General features: G+C 42.5%; 1 long non-coding RNA gene across 1 annotated transcript; it reads left to right on the top strand.

Annotated features, from left to right (window-relative positions):
• The first annotated feature begins 201 nt into the window (after positions 1-201).
• Positions 202-7,631, top strand: LOC117974538 (uncharacterized). The gene is made up of 3 exons (XR_004664576.3): positions 202-390; positions 6,244-6,389; positions 7,377-7,631. It is a non-coding gene; the product is annotated as an uncharacterized LOC117974538 (long non-coding RNA).
• The last annotated feature ends 306 nt before the right edge of the window (positions 7,632-7,937 follow it).

Here is a 7,937-nt window from a genome sequence, read left to right as displayed (position 1 = left end):
GTAACCAGCAGGAGTTGGAGGCGGGTCGATTTCCTGTCCCCTCACCCAGTGGTTTCTGCTTCACCATGGAAGATCACAAGAGTATTTGATGTTGGTTCTTGGAACAGAAATCAGTTAATTAAAGTCGGTGAGTGTTTGAGCAAATTGAATGCAAGCCGCACATTGTTGGCAGAGCACGGGTACCAGAAAGGCAGGCAGAAGTCGGCCCCCAGAGAGCACAGACACAGGAAGCCCCTCTCTTCAGCCAGTCCCCCAGTTCATCAGTAATGAGAGCAAACGCAACAGAAGAGACAGAAACACAGCAACAAGCCACCTTTTCCTTCCGGCCAAACCTCCCTGACTCTCCTGGCGACTCATCTCTCAACCTGAAAGGCTCATCGTGGAGCCCAGGTGACTGGTTTGATTTTTGTTCGTTCTCTTTCTGCACCAAAAGGTAGACAGAGATTGAGAGAGGGAGAGAGAGGGAACAGAAAAGAGAGCAGGGGGCCTGAATAATCTTTAAAGTAGGCAATTATCAATACTCATCAAGAAACTTTATCATTGTCCCAAGAATGAAGGTGTTAATGATGTTTGAGTTGGGGGAATGTGGTCACCAAGTTTTGTCTTTTTGAGAGCCTCTTCTTTTGGAGGTCTGGCCTCCCTAATGGACTGACCTCTGTGTGCTATCAAGCCGAGGATGCATCTGGAAGAACCGGCCCCCGGCTACTTGTTAGATCATAGGAGGGAAATGGAAATTGCTCTCTGCTCATCAGTGTCACTCAGTCCGAAGACGTTTTATTAAGTGCCCCTGGGACTTAAAGTAGCCATTCTTCTAGATGCAGAGCAATCAAGATACCTTTTCATCAAGGAAATGAATGAGGTTAGCACTCACCTTCCATTGCTAGGGCACAGAAGAAGCATGCCAAGGCCTTCTTGAGCTCATTTATGACATTCATGAATAAGAAAATTGTGTCTTTCTGTGTTGAGTGCTATAGTGTCTTGGGAGGATCATAGTCAAAACATTCCTTATTAGAAAGGGCCTCTTAAACACAGCCGAGGCCTTCATAAAAAGTAATGCGAATATGTTTCCTGCAATTTGCAAGATGTATTTCAACATGTGTATAGACTGTTTATTTAATTTTCTGCATGCCTGAATATCTTCACTTGCATACAAATTCTCTATTGTAATTGGCCAGGGAGGCTGATTATAAACAATTTATAAGTCCAAGTGTTAACCACGTGTTTGGCACAGAGCTATGCCAGGACCACATTACCCAGTGCTCAAGAATGGAAATACCGACAGGCTGGATCTGAAGACTCAACTGTGGCATATATGGATGGTGGATCTCAAGGGCCAGCCTCTAGATTCACATGCAGAGGGAGACATGCCATTTACACAGTTAACCACACACCAACTATTTTGAGTGGGTTGCTTTGCATTTTACCACATGCATGCATTTAGTGACGTGAGCTATTGTAATGTTGGCTTTCATTTCAAAGACAGTTATTTAAACATACTTAACCTGTATAATTCTTCCCTTTGCTGTTTAGATAACTGAAAGATTGAAATTTGGAAATGGAATTTTCTTAGAGCTAGGAGAGATCTTACACACGATTCACCATTTTACTCTGTATGTTTTTCTAGGTGAGGTGTCTGAGGATGAGAGGGGGCAGGAAACCACCCAAGGGCACACAGCTTGTTTGGGACAAGGAGAAAAGTGGTGGGATGGGGTGTCAGCCCTTCTCATGTGTTCTAATCATCAGCCTGTCCTTCACTATTGGCTCCTTCCCTCCATCTGTAAATGCCATCAAATCCCTTTCTCCCAATGCAAATAAGTAAATAAGTAAACAACCAAACACCAACCAAGCCCCCAAACCGACTCCCCCCTACCTTCAGTGCTCCTCTAGTAACTATCCTGACTCTCCTCTTCTCATCCACATTTTTAAAAAAGCAGCCGATATTGGGCTGTCTTCACATGCACTCTGTCCCCAGGCCACTCTCAATGGCCCTCTTCCTGCTCCAAATCCAATGGGCTTTCTTCTCTCTTCTAGGGGACACTCGTCCTTTGTCCCTTCATACTCCCCGGTTTCTTTGACACCACCCTGCCCTGCTTCTGCCTACGGCTCTCGGAACCCTCCTTCTGTCCTCCGCGAGCCTGTCTCCTCGCTGGCATGCCCACGTTCTGCAGGATTCTGTACCCGCTCATAGCCCCTCCCACTTTATGCTCTGTCCTGGGCCATGCTTTTCAAGCTCACGATCAACTACAGACGAAGTGTGATGTCTCCCTGATTCTGAATGTCACTTCTGAGCTTCAAATCTAAATAGTCAATAGCTGGTTGGACATCTCCACCCGGAAGTACTACAGGAACTTCAAACTCAACGCATCCACAGTGGAATTCATGACCGGCCCAGGCACTGCATTTTCTTCATTTTTGTGTATCCAGCACCTAGCAGACAGCAGGCACTCAGGAATTGTTGGCTGAGTAAGCATCTTACTTGGAAGGCAGAGGGGCGGAAATGTTTGAGAATTATAGAAGTAGGTAAAAGTCCCAAAGTGATGCAAGGAATGTAGGTTGGAGTGTTCATTGAAACTGCGTTTCCTAGAAGTCATTATATGAAAAGGACACCACATGCGTATGTTTATCGCAGCACACTTCACAATTGCAGAGATGTGGAACCAACCTAAGTGCCCATCAACCAATGAGTGGGTAAGGAAAACGTGGTATATATACACCATAGAATACTACTCAGCCATTAAAATGGAGGAAATAATGTCTTTTGCAGCAACTTGGATGGAGCTGGAGGCCATTATTCTTCAGGAGTGGAAAACCAAAACCACATGTTCTCACTTACAAGTGGGAGCTAAGCTACAAGTATGCAAAGGCATACAGTGTGATATCATCAACTTTAGAGATGCAGAAGGGGGAAGGGGGCTAGGGATAAAAAACTACACATCAGGTACAATGTATACTATTCGGGTGCACTAGAATCTTGGAGTTCACCACTATATAATTCATGTTACAAAAAACACCACTTGCACCCCAAAAACTATTGAAATAAAAAACAATTTTTAAAGAAAGAAACTGTTTCCTGATACACTCAAATAAAAGAATAAAATGCCAGGTCTTTGAAAATGAACGCTTCATGATTGGCCATTGTTTTCTAGCACCACCTAGTGGATATCCTGAGTCAGCCAGCGTGCCTTCTTTTTTTATTATTATTTTTTTATTTTTTGAGAAAGACTGTCACTCTGTTTCCCAGGCTGGAGTACAGCTGTGTGATCTTGGCTCACTGCAAACTCTGCCTCCCAGGCTCAAGCAATTCTCCTGCCTCAGCCTCTTGAGCAGCTGAGACTACAGGCGCGCGCCACCACGCCCAGCTATAGTTTTGTATTTTTAGTAGAGACGGGGTTTCACCATGTTAACCAGGCTAGTCTCAAACTCCTGACCTCAGGTGATTCGCCGGCCACAGCCTCCCAAAGTGCTGGGATTACAGGGGTGAACCACCGAGCCCGGCTTTTTTTTTTTTTTTTTTGAGACAGGATCTCCCTGTGTTGCCCAGACTGGAGTACAGTGGTGCCATCTTGGCTCAACACAACCTCTGCCTTCTGGGCTCAAGCGATCCTCCCACCTCAGCCTTCCTAGTAACTGGGACCACAGTCGCGAGCCACCATGCCGAGCTAATTTTTTTTTTTTGTATTTTTTGTAGAGACTTGGTTTCGCCATGTTGCCCAGGCTGGTCTCAAACTCCTGGACTCAAGCCGTCCACCTGCCTCAGTCTCCCAAAGTGTTGGGATTACAGGTGTGAGCCACTGTGCATGGCCATCTTCATCTTTTAATTAAAAATGATATCTCAATTAAAGATTTGCACTGTAATAGCACCTACCAAACCTACTAATTTTACATACATTACCTCATCTCATCTCCAAAACAAGGCACTCATTATTCTCCCCATTTTACAGGTTAGAAAACAAAACTTTAGAAGGTTGAGGAACTTGCCTTTCTCATAATTGTTTCCAACACTAAGCCTTCGCCATTCTGCCATAGAACTTTGCACTTTTATTCTACTGTTTTATTTCGTTGTTGCTATTTTACGTTATCTTTTAAAGAACACGAGTAGTTAGTTTATAGGGCTCCTAGACTGTGTATGAGATATTAGAGTTGCAAAAATTCATTATAGATATAGCATTAGGCCAGGCGCAGTGTCTCATGCCTGTAATCCTAGCACTTTGGGAGGCCGAGGAAGGAGGATTGCTTGAGCTCAGGAGTTCAAGACCAGCCTGGGCAACATAGTGAGACCCCATCTCTACTATATATATATACACATATATGTATACACAATGTGTATATATAGTGTATATATATGCAATGTATATATAGTATATATACAATATATATACTATATATGAAAACTATTTTTTAGACAAAATATGTTTTCTAATAATATTTTAGAAAAAATTTTTCTTTTCTAAAGGAAAATTCTAAAATTTTCTTTTTCTAAGAGAAAAATGTATATAAACATAGAAACAATATCAACAATAACAACAAAAACAAAGCACACGCTGCCTCCAGGCATTGTTACAGCTTCCTAGGTATCATCTCATTTAATCCTTGCTTCCTATATATCATCTCACTTAATTCCCGTGACCACTCCATGAATAAGATATTCTTATTATCCCTATTTTGCTTTCCCAAGGACACCAGCTAGTAGTGGATCCTAAATACAACCAGGCAGTCTGACTCCAGAGTCAAGATCTTAACTCCCATCAGAGCAGACAGCATCGGGAAGACGCTGGAAGGGTCAAACGTACCTTGACACTTGTTCACTCATTTGATTTCCATGATAACAGAGCTTTAAATATTTTGTCTACATCTAATGCACCCTTTTCAGTGCCAGGTATGGTGGCTTTCCAAAAGCAGAATTTCAGAGGCCACTTATTGAATGAATGATCTGTATTAAGAGAACATTGGGTGATGATGGCTTAATGTGTCCATCACTGCATATAGCTTATTTCCTTTTTATTAAGAACTTACTGGAGGCCAGGCACTGTGGCTCACGCCTGTAATCCCAGGAAGACCAAAGTAAGTGGGTTGCTTGGGCTCAGGTGTTCAACACTAGTGAAACCCTGCAGGTACAAAAAATAAAAAATTAGCCAGGCGTGGGAGTGTGACCTGTAGACCCAGCTACTAGGAGGGCTGAGGTGGGAGGATCACCTGAGCCCATGGAGGCTGAGGCTGCAGTGAACTGTGATCACACCACTGCACTTTAGCCTGGGCTAAAGTGAGACTTTGTCACACACACACACACAAAAAAAAAAAAAAGAAAAAGAAAAAGAAAAGAAAAGAAGTTTCTGGAAACAAAATTTCTTCATTTAAAGGTGGTGATGTGTTAGAGAAAAGCACTCTTCTGTACCTTGGATGGACCTGAGGGTGGGGAGGTCTGTCCCCAGGGGACAACTTGGGATGTCCTCACATCTGCCCACAGTGGCCCATTTATTTATTTTTATGTTGAACACGGGCACAGTGCCACACCCCTATTGGGCTTCTGTTTCAGCCACTGAACTTAGTTTTGGGTGGCCTTTGGGCTTGGTTCTTGTGTGGAATTATTAACCCTGATTTGACACCCCTGCCATTCATACTGTAAGGTTTGGGTTTTGTGCAAAGGGCTTGCCCGCCTCCTGAGACCACATGCCTACAAGCTAGGAATGCTTCCCTGGCCACTTCTGGATAATTGTTTTCTGCTGTACTTGGATTTGCTCTTATATTTAGCTATAAAGCAAGACAGTTTCCGCCAGAAACTCTACTTTTCCACAACTCCATATAAAGGGAAAACCTCAAAAAGAAAAAAAAGGGTATTTTTGGTGAAAGTTTTCCTTTATGACAGGGTCAATTGTGAAATAACTTATATGAAGGGGACTCCGATAATTGGTTGATCAACCTGTGAAACAAAACTTTGGGTGCAAATTTTAAATTTTTAGGCTAAAAAATTATTTTTAAAGCATATACTTGAATGCTTTCACTCATACATTGCTAACCTATGAATTTCCCTCCCACCTTACCACCCGCAACTCAAAGAGGTTTATACTTTATATATATATATATTCTGTATTTTTTTTCCCTAGGAGTTATCCCCAGTTTCCCTCACCACAGATGCAATTTCCAGAGCCAATATTTAGATATAATTTGAATGTGTCTCATTTGATTCATTTACATTTTCTAAATGAAGCCCACGTACCTTCTTCTGTCACTCTCCCATGCTTACAGCTGCAGGCTTCTTTGGCCTCCCATGGCAGCGGCGCAGCCGAATGGATGGGGTGTGTCTCTGGAACGTGTGTCCTTGCATAGCGTTTATGTCGGAAAGAGCTCCTGAGAAGATCCAAAAATGTTTTTATCTCTTACTTCCCTGACAGGTAAAGATCTCTTTTTTGTAATTATCTTTAAAAAATGTATGAATGGCTGGTCACGGTGGCTTATGCCTGTAACCCCAGCACTTTGGGAGGCCAAGGTGGGCAGACCACTTGAGGTCAGGAGTTTGAGACCAGCCTGGCCAACATGGCAAAACCCCATCTCTACTAAAAATACCAAAATTAGCCTGGTGTGGTGGGGTGCACCTGCAATCCCAGCTACTTGGGAGTCTGAGACAGGAGAATTGCTTGAACCCGGGAGGTGGAGGTTGTAGTGAGCCAAGATGGTGCCATTGCACTCCAGCCTGGGTGACAGAGTGAGACTTTGTCACACACAAAAAAAGTATGAATGATAAAAACACAAATACTTAGAGGGATGGGAGTTTAAAGCTCAATGTCGTTCTGGTTTTTGATAGTAAATATATATATATTTACTATATATTTGTTATATGTGCTATAATACTATACTATAATATACTATTGCATTTATTATATACAGTAAATTTTTATATATTTGCTGTATATTTACTATATATAGTAAATACATATATATGAAATACATAAAATTTATTATATATAGTAAATATACATATACACACACACACATACATGTATATATATATATATTTTAGAGACAGGGTCTTCCTCTGTCACCCAGGCTGGAGTGCAGTGGTGTAATCACGGCTCACTGCAGTCTTGACCTCCTGGGCTCAAGCCATCCTCCCACCTCAGCCTCCCTAGAACCCGGGACTACAGGTGTGCCCCACCACACCCAGCTAATTTTTTGATTTTTTATAGAGTGGGGTCTTGTTATATTGCACAGGCTGGTCTTCAACTCCTGGGCTCAAGGGATCCTCCTACCTTTGCCTCCCAAAGTGCTGGGATTACAGGTGTGAGCCACCTCACCCAGTCCCTAAATATTCATTACAGTAAGAATTAGTCAAGAGAAGAACATTGTTATGGACTAAATTGTATCCCTTCAAAAATCCATAGGTTGAAGCCCCACCCCAGTGTGGCTATTTGGAGATGAGGCCTTTGGGAGATAATTAGGGTTGGATGAGGTCATGAAGGTGGAACCCTCATGATGGGATAATGGCTTGATAAGAAGAGGAAGAGGGAGAGATCGCTGTCCCTTTCCGCCATGTAAGCACACAGCAGGAAAGCGACTGTCTACAAGCCAGGAAGAGGGCCCTTATCAGGAACCAAATCGGCCACCACTGTGATCTGGGACTTTGCAGCCTTCAGAACTATGGAAATAAATGCCTGTTGCTTAACCCGCTCAGTCTATGGTGTTTTGTTATGGCAGCCTGAGCAGACTAATGATGAAGACAAATATGATTAAGATTAAATATGATTAAAAAGAGGGTTATTAATTACTTTTTTCTGTGATTTTAAACATGTGAGATAAAAATAACATTTTGGCTTTTTGAAAAATAATGAGATTTTTTTCCCCCACTGTCTTCTAATGATGAGGCAAAATGTCTTGCATTTCTACTAAGTCTTAGTTTGATTCGATAGAAACCTTCCATCATACCCGTGATAATGGCAAACTGC

The sequence above is a fragment of the Pan paniscus genome, chromosome 8 (genome assembly GCF_029289425.2).
Source record: "Pan paniscus chromosome 8, NHGRI_mPanPan1-v2.0_pri, whole genome shotgun sequence".
Lineage (NCBI taxonomy): Eukaryota > Metazoa > Chordata > Mammalia > Primates > Hominidae > Pan > Pan paniscus.
Note: the sequence above shows the minus strand (reverse complement) of the source record. Positions and strands in the feature narration are given on the sequence as shown.